Below are 20,415 nucleotides of genomic sequence, written 5' to 3' on the forward strand. Positions count from 1 at the left end.
ACTGTGCATCTTACTTTTTTTGTAAAGATGCCCAAACTATTTTGTGACACTTTTGTATCACAGTGGGTCAGAATAGTGCTGTTAGGTTTTGCTGTAAATGGATATGTTGTTGGATTAAAACACTTTTTGTGGACTACTAGGCAAGCTAGAGCTCATAAGAATATACTGTGGAGTTTTTTTGCTTTTAGGTAATCTCATTTGTAAGGTACTGCTAAAAGGTGCTATAAGGTACTGTAGAGAAACGTCCAGTGGAACCAGTGGGAGTTTTTCTTTGGAGTTGTAAAGATTAGTCTAATTACAGGTTTGGAAAAAAGTGCCTTTGCAAGAAGTTCCCCAAACACTCCTATTAATTTTGAAAACTCATAAGGAAAAGCGGAACTTTGTATTCATTCATAGGTGACTTCTGGGGCTCTGTGATTGCATTCGTTACACGTATCTGATTAGTACCACCAAAGAAGCCCGTTACTCAGAATGTATACTCTTGTACTCAAAATTCTTTTCTCAGTCTTCATGGCATTATGAAACTTATACGCATTTCAAAATTAAAAAAGAAAATAATCCTTTGGGCCTCCCCACCCCAGGCGTAAGTGATTTTACTTTACAAATGTAATTACTGTACTTCCAGAAGGTAATCTCTCTGGACAGCCATAGACTAGTTTGAATTAGATTACTGTTTTTTTCTTCAGGGCAAGTTTTGAGCTTTATTTTTCTGTAATTAATTCAAAATTCAGTTCGCTTTCAATGCTTGCCACTCTTCCTTCTTTCTTGACTAGCATTGCTAAAGATACTTGCATTTTAAAGGTTACATTAATTTATAGTCTCATTAGTAGAGTTTCTTAATTTGCAAATATCAGAAATATTTACTTAATAAGCTGAGTAAGCAAACTAAATCAGTTTTGATTTTCAAGAAAGTCTAGCTTAAGCTATGCTTTTGTCAAATCTGGATCTGCCAAACTAAAGTAGTTTGGTAAGAAGCTGTGTGAACAAAATATGTCATTTCTTTTTACCTCTATTACAAAGTCTAGGGACATAAAGCTAATTAGTATGAAATAAGTAGATGAAAGTGGCTAGTCTTTGGAAAGAACAGTCAAGAAAATGTTTTTCCCATTTTTGTTCACGAGCTTCAGCAGGAAGGATAGTTCTCTGGGTAGCTGACTGAGCCATGATGAGAAAATAATTCTGAAGTACTTGTATGTACCTTTATATAAATGGCCTGCTTATACTTGTTTTTAATTGGTTTCAAAAGTAGCTGTGCATTTAACTGCTTAACAGGGAAATCTGCAAAGATGAGTATGTGTGAACCTTGTTGTTGGAGAGTACAGTGCTGCTTTGAAATAGGCAGAAGGAAATTTTTGTTGTTCTCTGGTGTAAAGACATTCTGTAGTCAGAACGTAGACAGAGACAGTCCATCTTAATTCTGTAGTTGGCATCTGTTGTCACAGTGCAGGAACATTATATGTTCATGCAAGTTATCTTTTGCTAAATGCAACATTAGTGGATAAAACTGTTTCTACTTGTATTGTTGGCGAAGTCCTGCAGCCTAGCACATAATACATTACAAACTTGAATGTATTTGCTCTTTAATAAGGTAAGTTTTCAAATGATAAAGAGTTTTCATTGGATCAAACCAAAGGTCCATCTAACTCCATATCCTACTTCCAACATACAGTGCAGCTTCTGAAACCATCAGCATGTATTGGGAGCTCTTTTTAACATTACTTCTGAATAGTTTTTTCAAGAAGACAGAAGAGAAGCCATAACACGTTTATTTTGGATGTCTGTGTCTCTTGATAAGTGAGAGCTGGGGCCAGAACATCTAGTGTCTGGATAGCCTTAAATTCAGCTTCCAGATAAAGAAGTGTGTAACTGTTTCAAGTATCTAAACGCTATTAGTAACAAACTTCTGAGAAATTTCTATACGCTAATCTACAGCAGTGACAGAATACAGAATTTAGTGTGTTTTTCACAACTAAAATAACGCCTTATGTAATTGCCCTGGGCCTACACATGACCAACTTCCAAAGAGATTTGATTTTGGCTTGGTTTTTTTTTTTTTTTTTGGAGATGATTGGGAACTAAGATAGAGAAAAGACTGACAATGCTGAAGGCTCACAACTGAAAATTTCCAGAAAGAAAGTCCACCTAGTGGACAGCAAAGGCAACACATGTACTACTCTGCTTTTTCTTTTTTTTTTTTTAACACGAGTCACTGGGCAGCAAATGTAAATCCAAAAGGATAATCTAAAACACTGCATGCAAGTAAGCAGCTGTAGGAGTGGCTGCCTGTGAGGAAAAAATTCCAAATTACTAATGTTGCTCTAAAGAAAGACCCTGCAAGACCTTTCTTCTTCATTTTTTGCTCAATGTTGTTACCTATCTGTCTGAACGGAATGGGATTGTTATGATTAATAGGCTGGAGCAAGCAGTCAGTCCATTAAGTGCTCTTTAAAAATACATATTTGTTGCTGTTTGTGTTTGTACACATATACTCACGGGTATATATATATACAGTGGATTTTTTTATATAGTACTTTATATACATGTTAAGAATATGTGCAAATATATATATGTACAAAACAACAGAGCACTTGTCTTTAAAGAAAAAGCCCAGCATTCATAACCTGTCCAGGAAAGAAACCTCAGGGGAGGTCCAGGTTGGATATTAGGAAAAAAATTGTTCTCTGCTGGAGTGGTGATGCAGTGGAACTGGCTGCCCGGGGAGGTGGTGGATTCAGTGTCCCTGGGGGTGTTCAAGAGCCATGTAGATGTGGCACCGAGGGACATGGTCAGTGGGCATGGTGGGGATGAATTGATGGATGGACTAGATGATTTTAGAGGTCTTTTCCAACCTCAATGATTGTATGGAAGTATAAAAACAAACTAAGCGTACAAGTTATTTTCCCTAAGCAATCTCCCAGAGTCCAGCTAATGTTTAACTTGAGGATGTTTTAAACTGGATTAGGTTTGTGGGCTGTTCATTTTATTTATAGGGTATACTTGTACTATTCGCGATGCTTCCATTCAAAACTAGTTCAACTTCTTCCTGGACTAGTATTCATACATAATTTGCTGTTGTGCACTGGAGATCTATTTGACTAAACATGAGAAACTCTTATCCTGGATTACTCTTTAGTTTCTTTAAATAATTGATATGGATTTTCTCTGCAGCACTTGCTAACTCAGATGTGATATCTGTATCTTTGTAGCCTACTATGAGGACTGAGCCTGTACTGGTTTTCATTTTGGTAACAGAGCTGGAGGTAAGTTTGCAACAGATGAATGATTACCCATATATGTAACTTAGGAAACATGTCAGGCTGACCAAGATGTCTCACAGATTTTGTGGCCATTGACTATTGCTGCCTAATGACGTGTCCAGTTGAAACAGCGTAAAGATACTTAGCCTCCAAGTGCAGGAGCACATTTACCTGTTTGCATGCTTACCTGCTCTTCAGAAACTTGTCTGTTGCTGTAGGACTTCTTTCTTCTCAACACATCTTCCACACAGGCGTTCTGTGTGTAAGGTGGACCTAGCCTTGGCTAATATCTTTGTGTAGTTTTAGAGGCTCTCCTGTGCCACAGAATCACAGAATGGCCAGGGTTGGAAGGGACCTCAAGGATCGTGAATCTCCAACCCCCCTGCCACAGGCAGGGCTAACAACGTCCCCATTTAATATTAGACCAGGCTGCCCAGGGCTCCGTCCAATCTGGCCTTGAACACCTCCAGGGATGGGGCATCCACAACCTCTCTGGGCAGCCTGTTCCAGTACCTCACCACTGTCATAGTAAAGAACTTTCGCCTGAGATCCAACCTAAATCTTCCCTCCCTCAACTTAAAACCATTTCCCCTTGTCCTGCAGTTATCAACCCTTTCAAAGAGTTGACTCCTCTCCTGTCTGTAGGTTCCCTTTAGCTACTGTAAGGCTGCAATGAGGTCACCCTGCAGCCTTCTTTTCTCCAGGCTGAGCAAGCCCAGCCTGTTTTCGTAGGGGAAGTGCTCCAGTCCCCTGATTATCTTTGTGCCATTGGTGTGTTTTTAATAAACACAAAATGATGCAGTGTGGGGAGGTTAATCGATCATTTTAATAGTTTGAGTTTTGGATTGGTGGATCATAAAGTCCTGCATGAACCTACTGTACTCAGAAACCATTGTGCTTATAATGGGTGGTCATCTGAAGCTGAAGGAAAGACTGCTAGCTAGGTTAGCAAGAGAAATACTCTAAGTTTGTCTGGCAGTACTGTGCTCAGGAGCAGATTTTTCAATCACTCTATGGAAACGCATAGACAGTAAGGAAACAATCATTTGTTTCAGATTGCTGTGATTAAATAAATAAAAAAAAAAAGCAAGAAAAACATTCTTCCTGAAGTTCATCTTTATGTTTTCCTGTAGCCTAGCTACTTTCCTGAGTCTAAACTCAACTTCTTTACAGTAAGGATGAGGGGACATTGGAAGAGGCTGTCCATAGAGGTGGTGGAGTCTCCTTCTGCAGAGATAGTCAAGACCCATCTGGACGCCCACCTGTGCAACCTGCCATAGGGAACCTGCATTGGCACAGAGGTTGGACTCAGTGATCTCTGGAGGTCCCTTCCAACACCTACAATTCTGTGATTTTGTGCAACTGTAGCAGCTGGCTTATCTTTCACTCACTTCAATCGTTTTGCAGACAACTAAACAGTTTGGTATGTTCAGTATTGTTTGGAAAACACTTCCATTTTTACAGTAACTCGTGGTTTTAAGATGCCAGGAAATACATTTTTTCTAAGTTCTTGGTTTAGTCCTCTGATGCAAGTGAAAAGGGTGGAGATAGGAATTCTAGACTATCCTGTGTGAAAGGTGAACAAGAAATGTACTTTGATCAGTGAAATCAGCCTGATATGAGATCTTAGAACCTGATCAGTAGTTGCTGTACAGAATAGAGCCATAATGTTATAGAAATAGTTTCTACTACCTGTGGGAATATGATAACAGTGACAGAGAGGGACAGAAAGGGCTCTTTGCTTTTCAGTATTTCATTCTTTTCATGCTTATTAGCAGAAGTCGAAGTTCTTGTGTTTAATCCCTTCGTTAGTCAGTTGAAGATGTAAGAAAGAAGCAGCACCCCAATAAATATGTTAAAAAATATTTTTTCAAGATGACATTCTTACTGCCTTTGAAGAAGAAATGTAGTCACTGGCAAAACTGTGGTTTGGGATAAGTGGAATATATTCTGTGTAAGTTCTCAGCCTTGATGTAAGTTGTCAAGTGTATAAAAGTACCAGTGGTTCTGTTACCAAGAACAAGATTAGACTTCTTGAAGTGCTCTTCATAAGATATTTTGATTGTATTGGATAAAACAAATAGTCCTTTTTTTAGTTTATAAATAATACAGCAGTTGAAATTGCACCAGAAGGGCAAGTGTTCTCTAACTGCTGAGAGGAGTGACAACGTTATATCCAACTTCCATTCTCAAGATAGCTGAATTTGATCTTCTGAAAGTAAGGGCCATCTAGAGGTGTCTTTTCTCTTGGTGGAGTAACATATCCTTGTGAAGAAAACTGAAGTAAAGTGCAACATGCATATAATTCTTGTATAGAAGTGGGGTGGGAATGGAAAGTAGTAAAATTTCTTGCCAGCAGTAGATTGAATACCATCTCTTCAAGTGAGGCTCAGAAACACTATCATGTATTCGAAGATGTTGGATGCATCATAAATTTCAGCAAATATTCTCTAGAATTACTAGGTTATCTGTGATCAAGACTGAAGTCCTACTAAAGCTCTTATTGCATTGTTTTTAGAGTTAATTGGCAACTTCTGCCTGAGTTAACTGGATGAAAAAAGGCAAAAGAAGTGAAGAGTCATCAAGACTATAAAAATACTGGCCATTTGTTAAAATAGAATTTAAACATGTTAGGCAGATCTCCAAATGTCTATAGCATAGATTGTTTTTAATCAAAATACTCATCCTTCTAATTGCAGCTAAGAAGCCATTTTGATTTTAGCCTCCACACTGTTTCCGAAGTATTTAGGTGTACTTTGGAAATAGGAGTGTTTTCTTAGGTGAACAGAAATAAGCAGTGAATGGAAGGATAGTTGAAAGCATTTTATTAGGCACATATTAGTATGAATAACCTTTGAGAACCAAGTGGGTTATTCAAGACTTACTCATGCTATGTGACATTTCAGAGACTGAAGTTAAATGTATGCAAATACCTCATGAGTTTCTCTTGAAGGGATCTGAATGTAAACCTCAGAATGAACTTTCCATTCAGTAATTGGCTTCCTTCTTTTCTGCTCATTTTTTCTGGCCTAATTCTCAAAAACAGCCATAGTGAATTCCTTAACTTTGGAGTCACTGGAACTACTTATCTTCCTGCAGCTGAGCATACACTTAAATCTTTTCAGCAATATTTAGCAAGAACTCATGCCTCCTGTGTGAATCTCACTTCCCACTAATACAGTCTAACGAATTTTTTTTTTTTAAGACAATAGTGATACATGGTGACAAATTGAACCCTAAGCTTTTGGGATCCTGTGCGGTCAGCATAACGTAATTGTTCTTGTAGAAATGCCAGGCTATGTACATGGAGACAGGCGGAGCAGATGGCAGTCCCTTTTGAGTGCTTCCCTTTCCAGCATAGCAAAAGCACTCTTTTTCAGTGCTAGACAGTACGAAAAGGACAGTTGTGTTTCCTGTGCCATCGGTTGGAACACGCTGTAGGCTATGATACATTTATTTTTTTCCTTCTCAGCCACTCCTTCTGCTGTACCTAGTTTTAATAACTTCATCATAATAGTCTCTTTCTGCCTTTTACTTAATAGAATTTATAGAAATTATTCACTGGTAAATATGTGTCCAGGGCTTTGGAGCCTCAAACACAATTTTGTGTTGGAGGTGACCACCTTCTTCTGTTTGTACTAGGGTTTAACTTCTGGGTGAATATTATAAACACTTATGATGGGTGGAGAGAGTATGAGCATTTGCGTTATAATAGCTTGTATAACTTGGAAATACACAAAACAGATGGCTGCAAAAAAAACCACCACAGATAATCTTTCAGTAAGACCATCTTGAATTGCTGCATCCCAGTGATGATCAAATTCATGAAAATGTTTTCCATCCCTCCCAAATGTCTTATCCAGCAAAAACCTCCAAAGGATTCAAATCAGCCAGATCTTTTATTAGAAGCTTCTTTGTAGTAGGTATCAAAAATAACACATCTCTTAATTGGGTGCTTTTATTGTAGTGTGTGTCTTTTCTAGAATCTATATTCCTTCCTTGAAGAATATAGAACACTGTGTGGTACATTAGCTTTGTTAACGTGCTGGATTCAGCTGCAGATAACTCAAGCATGTTGTTTGTCCTGAGGTAATCAGTGGATTTGCCAATACTTAATTTTATTTGAGCTCTGTACTTGTAGGAACAGGGAAGACTGTCACCTCTTTAGAAGGCTGACACCTTTAGAAAGAGGTGTAAAATCCATTGGATTGGCATCAAACTCAATTTAGTGCTTATGGTAAAAAATCTGAATCGCTGATTCTGAGTCATAGTTCAGATGTGTCCAGTCTTGTTTTTGGATGTCTGCATGTCTAGTTGCTTCCTACACTTCCTTCTCTTCCTTTAGTCCAGCATATGCTGATAATATAGGCGAGAGGAATTACATGGAGACTGAGCATGGGTTTACAGATTCTGTCACTGTAAAAAATGTTTACCAGGCACATGGGACCAAGAAATTGCAATGCACCTTGGTGTATACTGCCTGAGCTTGATAAATATGCTAACAGTTTATTCATTAAGTGTGCACGCATACACGTGTGCACACAGAAATGCACACACGCTCAAAATAAAATAAATTTGAGCATGTAAAATTTTAAGTAATTGCATTTTGAATTCCAAGTAATTACAATCTGTTAAAAATATTCACAAGACTATTTAATTCTCAACCTTTTTGGCCTTAATTTAATCCTGTGTTGAGCCGAAATGGTGCATACTTGATAGTATCTTTTTGCTTCGTAGCCCTTGATGCCCATTGTGCTGGACGGGAAGATTGTAATTTGAAAAATGAAATTTTAAATATAGAGACTTAGCTTCTTTTTTGAACCAGCGCTGCAGGAGCTATTTTCAGACTAGTCTCTCTGGTATTAAAAAGAAAGTGTTGATTCCTTCTCTGTGAAAGCTGGCCTATGTGGGTCTGAAAACTTATGCTGAGGAGTGATGTGGTGTTTAAATCCTGACACTGTGTTTAGAAAAACAGACATTCTGCCAGGACTCCTGCAGTTGAGAAAGCCTCTTTCATGTTTCAACTGCTTCAGTCACTGAATGCAAATTCCTTCTTACAGAATCAAGTGCCATTGCTATTGCTACCATGGCAAGTTTCTATAGAGAAATCCCTGGTGCCATCAGTAAATTTGACTCATGGAAATGATATTGTATTAATGGGGAAAAAAAATCCAAGCAATGTACTGTACTATTATTGCTGCTAAATGCTCTTCTAAACTGCATGTTATTAAAGGAGTTTCAACATGACACTCTGCTCCTTTTAGTGGCTCCCTATGTGCAGACAAACACTGTGATGTGGACCAGTAATCCAGTGAGTGGTTGGGTGACTGAGCTTGTGCTTTTATTGCTGTGGCATTGGATTTGTCCAAGGATGATGTTCTGGCTATCTGCATGTAGTTTATTTATATCCGTTTTCTCAAGCTATTTTTCCCTCCCCAGCTGTGCCAGAAAGCAAACTTGAGGTCTGGCTTTGCACACACATGTAGGTTATGTATAGCACGCTTGTAGCTCAGCTGCTGGAATCTGTTAGCTAAGAGAAGTGCAAGCTCAGGCTGCTTAAAAATTGCAGCTGCTTTTTGATGAGGGGACTGCTGGCCAGTCTCAGTCTCAAATGTTAGTCTTGGTTCTTCTACCCCATGACCAGTGCAGTGTGTGAAGGTATGCTGCAGGCCACGCTAACATACATGGTGTCCTAAAAGTTGAAGCAGAATCCAGATTTCATAGAATATCTAGAGTTGGAAGGGACTCATAAGGAGCATTGAGTCCAACTCCTGGCTCCACCCGGGATGACCCAAATGTTTGGGAGTGTTGTCTGGATGCTTCTTGGACTCTGGAAAGCTCAGTAGTGAGATGACTGCCCTGGAGAGCCTGTTCCAGTGCCCTACAACCTTTCTATTTGTGTTTTGTTTCTATTTCCTTTACCAGTGTAGAGGAAAATCAATTAAAAATAGAGATTTTGGGGGAGTGGGGAAAAGGGAGTGGAACCAAAAAAAACCAGCAAAACCAATCAAACAGATTGATTTGCTTTGTTTTGAAGAGGGATTTGCACTTTCTGAAAATGCATAATCTCATAGACTAGGTTTTGTTTCAGGACTTTCAAAATGATGGGGAAAAATAAGGCCATTTAACTTCAAAGCCAATGAATACTTCATCTATTTGATTCTTGCTTCCTTTATATTCTGTATGGCCAATATAGTTGGTCAATATAGTATTTGTTTTCTGTTTCCAGTAGCTATGATTTGTTATGAATGATTGTTGATCTTGTAACACCCAGAAAACATTGAGTATTTTAGCGTTATGGAAGAAGACATCATTGCCCTTTTAAGTTCACTCAGGAACTTGAGAATATGTTAAATTATTCCACAATCTTAAAGTTAGTTCTGTCCAAAAAACCAATTTATCCACAGGAGGGTACATTGCTCTCTTTTTATATATCTCTCAGGCCCAATACACTTCTGGTAAAGAGGAATTTAATGGGGAATATAATAAGCAGAAACCACTATGGATGGGACTGACTGCCCTGAGAACTCATTTAGTGTGATGAAACAGTCCTCTTAACTGCCATGCTGAAGACAGTTGGCAAAGCAATTACTCTTCTAGGTCAAGACCCTGGCTTAATAAAACCTTCTTGTGGAAAAGCCAAAACATGAAATTATTTATCTGTTGCAGTGGGATTCCAAGATTGGGGATGGAGAAGAGTTGTAGTACCTAACTTGCTGTTTGTGATTTTGCATGGGGGGATTTTAATAGGCTATTTTGAGAGTCCTCTCCACTTCTTTTCTGTTGATGGACTTAGAATATAAGTCACTCTGACTTGTGATACTGAAGTCACTCACTGGGCCTGGAAACTTGTGCAAATTTGAGAGATTCCGTAGCCAAGAAACCAAGGGGGATCATCACTCTATGAGCTACTGCTTGAACTAACATCTGTCTCTCTCCTCTCTTCCCACCCCAAACTTCTCTGAGACCCCTGAGCAATAGAACTGAGGGTCAAAGACAAGAAAGTCAGACAGCTTTTACTATGCCACTGTAAATGGGATCGAAGATAGCATACAGGGATATATATGAACTGTTTTAAATGAAACAGCAGTTTGAGTTTGGAGACTTAGAAGAAATGTTCTTAAAGTTTCTTTAAATTTGTTCCTCTCTGTAGTTTTTCAGTTTCAGATGCACTCCTATGAACAAGTTTGATTGTGACCTCATTTTAAAACAAAAGCATGCTGTGAAAGAGGTCATGGTATGAAATAGAAGTCATCATAGTTTTAAACATTTCTACATTCATGTATCACAGTGATTTTCCTATTTAGGAAAATGATTAAAAGCCTTGATGGACTGTGTTCTTTGATTAAGTTCTGCAGTGCTGTAGACTGTCCAAGATGGAAAGTTTGGCTGTCTTTGCGTTTACCAGAATTTCTTTTTTCTGGGGGGAGGAGGGAGGGTAGTGAATTCAACAGAAGATTTGCAGAATTTGGCTTCTGCTACAGTAATGGAGGGAGGAATTTATGTAATGTAGGTGACTGGAAGCATATTCTTTGCTATCAAAGATGAGGAATAAACTGAAGTGAGATAATTGTCTTCTGTTACAGGAGTTACTAGACTTAGCTTACTTTCATGTCACCTGGTGTGGGCCTGGGCCTGCTACAATAGCAGCAGATTATATCTGGGCACATAATGTGTTTCTGACTTCTCAGTGTATAGTTTTGGTAGTGAGTTGTACTTAATACTCAATTTAAGCTCATTCTTTGGGCATTGGGGATGAAACATTGATAGCTGTACGAAGCAAGATGTTGTTTGTATACAAAGCTGAATATTACATTTCAGGGCATGAAATTTATTTGTTTTCCTCTTATTTGCTGCAGCCCTTCTGCTACTCTCAAGTTAAGTTCTCAAGGTTCTGCCAACTAATATGTTTAAAGGAAGAGCTGCGTGGACAAGTGTCTCAAATTCATTGTGTAATTAAAAAACTTCTAACTATTTAGTCACAAATTATTTACTGTAGGCCTTTGCTTAAAAGCTCTGTGGTTTTGGTTGTATTATTGTTGTTGCTTTTTGCTTTGGTTCGTATGATTTAGTACATGATTGAAAATTCAGAAGTGAATGTGCAGAACTTGATGTAACCGAACTTGGTATTCTGAGGAAATAGAGTAGAAAATTTCAAACTTGTCAGTATGCATCACAGGTACAATTGCAGAGCACTGTTTCGAAGGTACCCTTTGCAGTTTCTGCATCTGTATCTACCTTATAACATGCGGAAAATTGTCTTTTAGTGTTCACAGCAGTGAGTTGCAAAATGACTTCAAAGTGAAGGTGGTGAACATCTGAAATTGCCATTTTCTTAAAAACGTGTGGTTCTTAATGCAGGTTGTCTGAAGACCACTAGAAATAACATTTCCCCTCATTGCTGTGCCTAGATATTCTTAAATTGAACTTTAATTTCCCATTTTAATCAAACATTTGTGAACCTGAATAATCATGATGATGTTCTGTGGAAAAGGAGTCTGGGAGTTAAAATGCATAACTAAAGGCAGTGTGAGTTTATCCGTGGAGTTTTTCAGTTCCCTTCACAATTTGAGTGTCAAGGTGATCTCTTCATTCCTTTTGCAGGGTTCTTGAGCATATGCTTCCTAGGGCTAGAGTAATGTAACTGCTGAGAATAAGGAGTAGTTGTGCAAAATGTGACTGTGTTTAGTTGAAAGAAAAGTTTTAGAATAGAATCTTGCTGGGAAAATGTTTTTCAAATGGTAGATGCATTTAGGACAGTAATGCAGTTCAATCATTTAACAAGCCATTATGTTTTGCCATCTCTTTTGAAGTATGAAAAGTTTTATGTCGTGTTCTTCACCATTTTAAAAACATCAGCAATGTCATTTACAAAAAATTTTGGAAAAACCATTTTCTATCCAATATGTCACTGCTAGCAGTGATGGGATGATTATTTTAGTGGACGTGTTAGAGGTTGGCAATGAACTGCAGATGAGACTTCTGGAAAGTGTACTGTGTGATGCTATGAAAGTGAGGTCCTCGTCCAGAGACAACTACTCTAAATATAATAATTTTTACAGTTTTGTTCGTGTCTTAAACCTTACATTCACAGGTTGCTTTGCAGGGGAAAACTTGGAGAGAAATTAAGTAAGTTTGAATTAATGGAAAATTGCACCATACACCGTCTTGCATGGTGGGTCTTTTCTCCTAGAACAAATGGGGTAGGAATCATATAATAATCAAATGCATTTTCTACTGTAAATTAGAGTAGCTTTCATTTCTAGATACAAAACAGTATGTTGAGATGATCTTAATCTTTTCTAAAGCACCTTATATTGTGCTTGTTCCTGTTTGTGTTCTGATTTTTTGAATTTCTTGAGCAATTTTCAAATGTTTGTGCAACATCTATAATAGAACATGAAATAGAAGTATTTTAATGTCTATATTGATGCAGATCTGATTTAAATATTCCAGCAGTTTAGGTTAGAAGTAATTAGTTAAACAAATACTTTATAATAATAGAATTTTGCAGCAGGTCATGCAATACATGGATGTGATGTACTGAAAAGGCATAGGTGTAGATTTTGGAGTGCCTGCATCGTAGTGGGACGATCTGGTTTTGAAAGTGCTGTGTTTGAATGTTTTGTCACTAATGCCTTCTGCTATCAGATAAGTCTGAGAATGAGTTAATACAGTTTTACATCATCATTCATCACAGAATTCTTGCTTCTTAGAATTCCGATGTCTCCTACAGCTTCAAGCAGGAGGTAGGGTGAAAAGCAGCAGCGCCTGAATGAAGGAGATGATTTCAGTTGAAGTTCCTTGTCTTAAGAGTTTGAATATAAAGAGGATGAAAACCAATGTGAAAAAAAAGAATTTAAAGCCTGGAGTAATAGCAGTGGGACAAAATTTGTATGTAGTGTTTTGCACCTAAAGGAAAGGGCAATTCAGCTACAAATTAAGGTTTAGGAGACAGAAGTTCAAAATGATATTTTGCACTCCTTTCTGTCAGGCCAGCAGGTTGAGCTGACCATATAATATAATATAACTGTAAGACAAAATAGACCATATGATCTGCCTGTATCAGTAGAAAGGGAAATATTACTGGTGTTGTGCAAGGAGCTCATGAGACTTGCATCCAATTTACTTTGAATAGTTCTGACTGTTCATGCTGGAAGGAGGTACAGATTGGAAGAGACTGTAGGAAGAGGAGTAATTATTCAAGGTTTGCTTCTTGCCTTATAAATAGGAGAGGCTCAACTGCATTATTTATGTTAGAGAAGTGAAAGTTGAAGCATTGTCTTCTACCTATAAATAGGTAGGTAATCCAAACCAAATAGGTTTGGATTAAGTAAGATCTGCTCAAACTCAGTTACATGTTGATAAAGATTTAGGAAATGCCCAGTGGCTTTTTTTTAATTGAGTGGAAGGAGTGATCAGGTGATTTCATGGGAAGGATGCAAACTTCAGCGATAACAGCAGGATCTCCAGTAATGGGATTCATCATGGGTCTCTGGAGATGCTAGGGCTGGAAGAACCTCACTACTCTACAAGTGGGCACAGTGTTGTTACTTTGCTCTATATAGAGTAACTCATTTTATAAAGATTCCATGTCTTGTTGGCAGACTTAGACAAAGCATGTTACGTAATGGCTCTTGCGTATTGTTGTGTGCCATGACGTTCACATTGTCAGCAGAGTACCTTGCAGTCCTTGTGAATTCTGGCTTTCTCCTTTGGAAGTACACCTGTGTAGTGTGCCTAAATAAATACTTAAATAAATGCGTTCGTAATAAGACCTGAACTGCCTGTTGAGTTGTTTCTGGAGTGTCTGCTCTTAGAAGTGCAGCAGAACTTGTATCTCAGGGCTTCACAGCTCACATTTTCCTGCTAAGACACTATTGAAACCAGAGACAGGATGAAAGTATGTAACACACAAAGTAGAACTCTTTCCATTTGGGAGACTGTTCACTCTTTTCTCTTCCTAAATTTATTGTTTGTTTGAAGAGGGAATCTGGTTTAGGAAGAGTTCTTCACTGATTTCCAATTTGCTAGGACATCAGTGTGATAGATGGTTCTGCACATCTTCAACTACTTTTCTATTCCTGTCTTCCTACTGAAACACATCTACTTTTTCCTGCAGTGGAAGCTTATACTGTCCTACTTGTCTAGACTACAGATAGTGGCTTTCAGAAGTATGGAATATCTCTTTTTCCCTTCACTGTCCTCCGTGACCTCCTACAGACTTAGGCTTCTGGGTTATTCGAGTGCTTGATAGCAATTTCTTCAATCTCTGCAATATTTGAACTTCGTATCTGTAGCTTAACAGGTTCAAAGAAATGTATACATGCAGAAGGTTTTCTTAAAGATCTCAAAAAATATTTCATCAAAATGGCAACATATTATAGTGAGAGGAAAAGTAGTGGTTTCTTTTAAGCTATGTCTTATTTTAACTGAAATATAAAATTTTGAGGGGGAAACTAAGCTGATTTTAAAATGTGGCTCCTTTCTTAGTACTGTCCTTTAGGAGGATTAACACGGTCATGAAAATTCAGCTAGAACAAAAGCTGTAGATATTTATGGCAATGTGTAATCTTCTCAGAAATTGTGGAAGTAAATTTATTTGTTGGCAGCTGGTAGTGGTGGTGTTCAGACATTCAGCAAAGACTTACTGTAGTCACTGCATTTGTAATGAACAGTATTTAGAAGTTGTAAAATAGCATATTAGCAATTCAGTATCATTTCATAAATCGTTTGGAGGCATAGGTCTGCTTCTTTTTTTTTTTTTTTTTTCCGGTGTTGTGAAAATTCTTATGTTTAGCTCAAAACCAGCAATTGTAGTACATCATCTTCAGTGTCACCTGAGATGCCCTAGAGAGATGCAGGCATCCATCAATGAGCTGATGGTATTTGAGGGCTTAAACTGGAACCTCTTATATCATGGAAAGAGTGGAGATTTCTATCTTTCTGTATAGTTATTAGTATGAGTTACCAATATTCATTTGAAGGTAGTATCTCCAGGGATGTGATTCCATCGTTTTTCTGGGCTGCCTGTTCCAGTGTTTGACCACCCTCACAGTAAAAGTATTTTCTTGTGTTCTGTTATTTTCCTAAATGTACCACTGAGAAGAAAATATTTACTTTTAAGTGATTGTTTGTTTTAACTGATTTTTTTTCAAACATTTATATATGTTTTAATTCACTGAAAAATGCTGCTTATTTTTGGTGGAGATTGGAAGTTATTTAAGCAGAAAAATGGAAAAGTGAATTCTTTTAAATTGCATCTTCTGAACCTTTCAGAAATATCTTATGCCTCCCTGCCTCTTTCAGTGGCAAAAATACCATCATGAAGAAGCACATTCATTAGGTGGCTCAGGCTGTAAAAAAGAAACTGCCGTGCAGGATTCTATTCTGCTTAACTTTTTTTTTTTTAATGCAATGGACTTTCAGCTGTGGGCTTAGACTTGTCCAGTACAAACTATCACATGAAATACCTTTTATCTGTCAGAAAAGACATTCAGCATATTTGTGTGTTTGCTTCTCAGTTCCTCATCATCTGTGTCTGAATCTTGCATTGGTCTTTCTCTAATGAGTATTACCAAGGTTTTTGATGTTACTGTCGTTTAAATACCTGCATAGGTTTATCATCGAAACATCGACATTAGTGGGCTTCACATTAAGGCAGCTTTATGATTGAGATGATTTCTTTACAGTTCTTCACAAGAAGTCCATCACAACTTCCTCGGTACTGAATTTCAATCTAGCTATTGGCAGTATCGTATTGTTGGTCATGATATTTCTCTGCAAATGAAACACAGCCTTTTAATTCCGCTAGTTTTGGAGGTGTGATGCTGTGTGTGTTCCCTTTTTATCTTTACTGAAATAATTTTGAAATACTGTTCTTCTTTCCAAAAGATACAGCTGTGAGGTCCATTTGTTCGTCGAAAAATGTGTGCTGCTTCATTTTGTAGCTGAACTGAATAGCCTGAAAGAAGTGGGACTACAGTATTTAGGATGCGGAAGTGTTGTTTCCCCCATGACTTGTGACCATAAGATCCATGACAGAAAATGGGCAAGTAAAATGTACTAGAGCTGGGTCTGTTAAGGGTATGGGCTGCTGAGCTTCTATTTATAGTTAAAATAGTTTAGTCTCTGCTTGTCAGAAGATGTGGAGAAAATGAAGTTAAAAAAATAGAAAACATCTCTAGTCATTTGTTACTTTTTTTCAACATGCAAAAATTCAGTGAGTAGACTGTAAGTTTCCAGGGGAGCATTCAGTCTTATCAATTAGATTGTTCCTTCTTCTGTTCCTAATTCACTGTCAGATATGCTATTCATTTCTCTGATTCTGCAGTCAAGGAGGTATGCATGGTGCAGGCGGCAGCTTCCTTAATTAAACAATCTGGCTGTTTCGAGAGGAGGTCCATTCTTTACTGATTGAGGAAGAGTCCTGCTTAGAAAACATGCCAACGTGATGTTACAGTGGAGTGCTGCTCAGAAAAACTTAAGAGGGTTATCAGTAGGGGTACAGCCACTCTAGCCCAGTGCTACCTGCCTGGAGAACACCTCACACTGCTGTACGTGCACAGTTTCTGGATGGTTGAGAACCCAAGCATCACTGTACCCTACAGCAGTAACAGCATAGGCATTCTTCACATGGCATTGTGTAACTGATTTGTAACGTGGCAGAGAGACCAGGCTGCAGTTGTGTGTTCTTTGTGTAGCTCTTGTCTGGTTTCTAAATCTGATCTCTGCTTGGTGTATTCAGTTGCTGGCAGTGGCAATGTGAGTACAATGTCCTGTGTCTCACTGCACACTGCTTTCCCAGAGATTTTTATCTTACCCTGGTTTCTGAACCTTACGCTGATGAAGCCCTCTGTTTCTAGTTAATATTTCATATATTCTTAATGAATAGTCTGTTAGTGAATAATTTGTGCCAGTTCAAAATGTTGGCATGTTCATTGGTATTCCTGTGGTGAGAGAAGCGAACAGTTCAGATAACTGAATAACCTGCAGTATAAATCCTCTGTTTTTTTTTTCTTTTTTTTTTCCTGTATGTATTTCGGTGTCTTAAGAAACTTTTCTTTTGGATATATCCCTGTTGAAAAGATTTTCATTCCCTGTGAGAAATTGTTTCCAAACTTGTGTATGTGACAAGATTTTAATCTAACTTTCTAGATTTCTACCACTACTCTCACCAATAGTCCTTGAGGTTTTTATCGCACCTCCCTATCCAAATGAGTGGGTCATGGGAAAATAATTATGCATACATTTATTTAAGTATATTACACAATTTTCTTTTAATTCCCCGTTCGTTTGTTAGCTTGGAGAATAATAAAATGAAATTAAGCTAAAAAATCTGTGCAGGGTATTCATTCTGCAAAGCTTTCATTTTCCCTAGTGAGAGACACATTTGTCTTCTGTCTGCAAATCTGGAAAATTTATTTAAATGTATGCTTCCTTTTTCCTCTACATAGAATTAATCTAGTCAAGAATTAGGCACTGAAAGAAAAAGTAAAAATCAGATTTGATGGAAGAGTCACAGCTGAGAGCTTGTTGAAAATCTTTTTTTTTTTCTTAGGAAGCGTTTGTCATAGTAACTTTTACTTCTATTTGATTTGAATTTACTGCTGTAAGGTACAGTATGTAGATTAAGCCTTTGAAGCATCTGCCTTTGCTTATCTGAAGAAGCATACATGAATTTAGGATGAGTTAATTCTGGTTAGTAAATTCTGCATTCATAAGTGAAATTTCTGTGCTCTTAGACACGAGGATGCATGGTAACTACTACAAAGACCAGTTTACACGCCTTCCCCCTGCATCTTCCTTTCCCTTTTTGATAAGGGGTTCAAATGACAAACTAGTTACTTCGAGTATAGACTCACCTGCTCAGTAGGGATAAATTGTTCAGTGCATGTACACAACAGAATAGTATGTTCCTGCTGAGTCTTGCTTCAGGCTTTAAACTTCCAAAGTTTATGAAGATGTTCTTTGAAAATTGATTGTGGGAATTAGGTGTGTGTGTGTTTTCCCTGTCACTAAGCCAGGGGCTCTAGTGAAGGTGTCCCATTGTAATCTCATTTTCTCTTAGGAGTCCTATCTCAAGCTCTGTTCTGTTGGTACTTTGTTCCTGAGAGTCCTTTACTTCAACACCTTGTCTCACCTGAAAGCCTCTTTCTGCTGCTTAGTTCCTATGCTATCTGGAGGCTATTGTCAAGGTGTGTTTCTTGTAATGTCTGTATTCCTTGCTCCTTCCTTCAACTGTGCTTATTACCTATTATTCTCACAAAAGCAAATCCTTTGTTGTGATGAACATTAGAAGCTTTACCCAGGCAGCTCTTTGAATATGCAAAAAAGGTTTCTATTTGGAGGGAGAAGGAAGTAAATAGTACAGCTTTTAAAGTTAATATGTTCTTACCAGTTTCCTCTAAAAGATGGAATGGGGAGAGACAAGAGACATAGTTAATACTTCCCCCAAAAGAAAAGCAGACACTTCTTTTTTTGTTTGACACCAAAGCACTCAACAACACGTAGCACTCCTGAGAACCTGGCTTATGCAATTTGACAGCCTACCAGGCTATTTGTTCACTGTGGTTCTTGGATGCCTGACTTTACATTTAAGTTCTCCTCATCTTTTTTCCCTCTCTCTCCCCCACCTTCCCCAGCAAATAACCTCTCTCAACATTTCAAGGGCAGATGTGCCGAATAAGAAGAGATGGGAGGCTCAAAGGCAGCATTTGATAGAATATTTGGATTTGGTGACCTCTAAATTCCTTAGTTCTATCTATTTCTCAAGATCTCTTAACTGAATTCAGAAAGGGTTACATAGGAAACAGTTTATTAACATGGAGATATATAGGGAATGCCTTATGCATTGGTAGCTAGACTCCTCAAGATGTAAGACATACTTAGTCTGAGGAAGACAGGGACTATTTCCAGGTTGGTTTGGTGACTTTATCCAACGTGTTATCACTAACAGCACCTCGTCTATTGAAAACATAGAAATAGTATTGCTTCAGAATCTGAAAGCACAGTTTAAGTGTCACTTTTCTTCCTTCCCATGGTTTCACAGAGGATTTGTGCTTTGGAAGCGAGAAGCTTGGTTAGAGCATTAAAAAAATATGAAGTCTCTTGACATTTGCTGCTGTAGTTAAAATGTACCATACAAGATGATTTGATCGTTGAAAAGTCAGCTCTACTTGAGGGAAAGTACAGCCAGAAAGTATTTTCTTGGAATGGAATTGTCTATGAAACATTCAAATTAGAAAGTAGGTGTTGAGAAATGCTGTTGTTCTCTTGCTTTGCCGTGTTTCATAATAACTTTCATTATAAAGCAATGAGGAGAGTTGAGGGTAAATTCTTGTGTGGGAGGGGGGCATATAGGCTTTCTGATTATCTTGACATATGCTGCTATGCAACATGAAGAGTATTGCAGTACACAGTATTTTTTTCTAACACTTTTGTTGAGGAGCTTGACAGAAAAATTTTTAGTAGGCCTATGTATGTGTGTGTCTGAATATGCAAACATAACTCTGCAAGAGTTTAACAACACTGTTAGAAAAAAGAACAGTGTAGGTTTTTCACTGCTAAAGTAATGCTAACAAGATGAGTGTATTTAATTGTGTGTTGGAAGAGGTGAAACAAATCATTTACTTTGTGAAGGACTTCATAATTTTCTTCAGTGATGTACGCTTGTGTGCTGAGCCTGAGCTTGCATACACTCATCTCTGCAGACTTGAAGCTAGCCTAGGAAGTGCCTGCAAGGGGCTGCTGCACACACGCTCAAATGCACGAGAACTCTGCAGTGTGTGAATGTGCTGACTGCTGTCTAACATAAAGGATCTGTTTTCTTCAATTCTATCTTAAATGAAAGGGTTGAAGGACGTGGTTATACAATAAATTCTCATCACCTCATAAATGACATTGTGAGACAGGACAGTGGGGATGGTAGGATTTACAGAGCTTTTCTTGAGCGCCATTGTTCCCTTTCAACCCAAGCTACTGTAGTTCTCTCTGTGGGCTGTTGATAGCCAAGAATATCTCCACTGGGAAAACCATGCAAATACAGTATGCTTCAAGTTCTAAGATACACTTCCCGATACAAGTATGTTGTGGAGCCAGCTTGGTGTTAGCATTTACAGCACTTAGTGCCAGAGTGCAGTAAGTCAGAACTGGGGGC

The 20,415-nt window shown here is 38.1% G+C and overlaps 1 protein-coding gene across 5 annotated transcripts in view; it reads left to right on the top strand.

The window, feature by feature from the left end:
• Positions 1–20,415, top strand: part of PALS2 (protein associated with LIN7 2, MAGUK p55 family member) — a 54,887-nt gene that overhangs the window by 7,825 nt on the left and 26,647 nt on the right. The gene's annotated exons all lie outside the window — the stretch shown is intronic.

Source organism: Meleagris gallopavo, chromosome 6 (assembly GCF_905368555.1).
Source record: "Meleagris gallopavo chromosome 6, MGAL_WU_HG_1.1, whole genome shotgun sequence".
Taxonomy (NCBI): domain Eukaryota; kingdom Metazoa; phylum Chordata; class Aves; order Galliformes; family Phasianidae; genus Meleagris; species Meleagris gallopavo.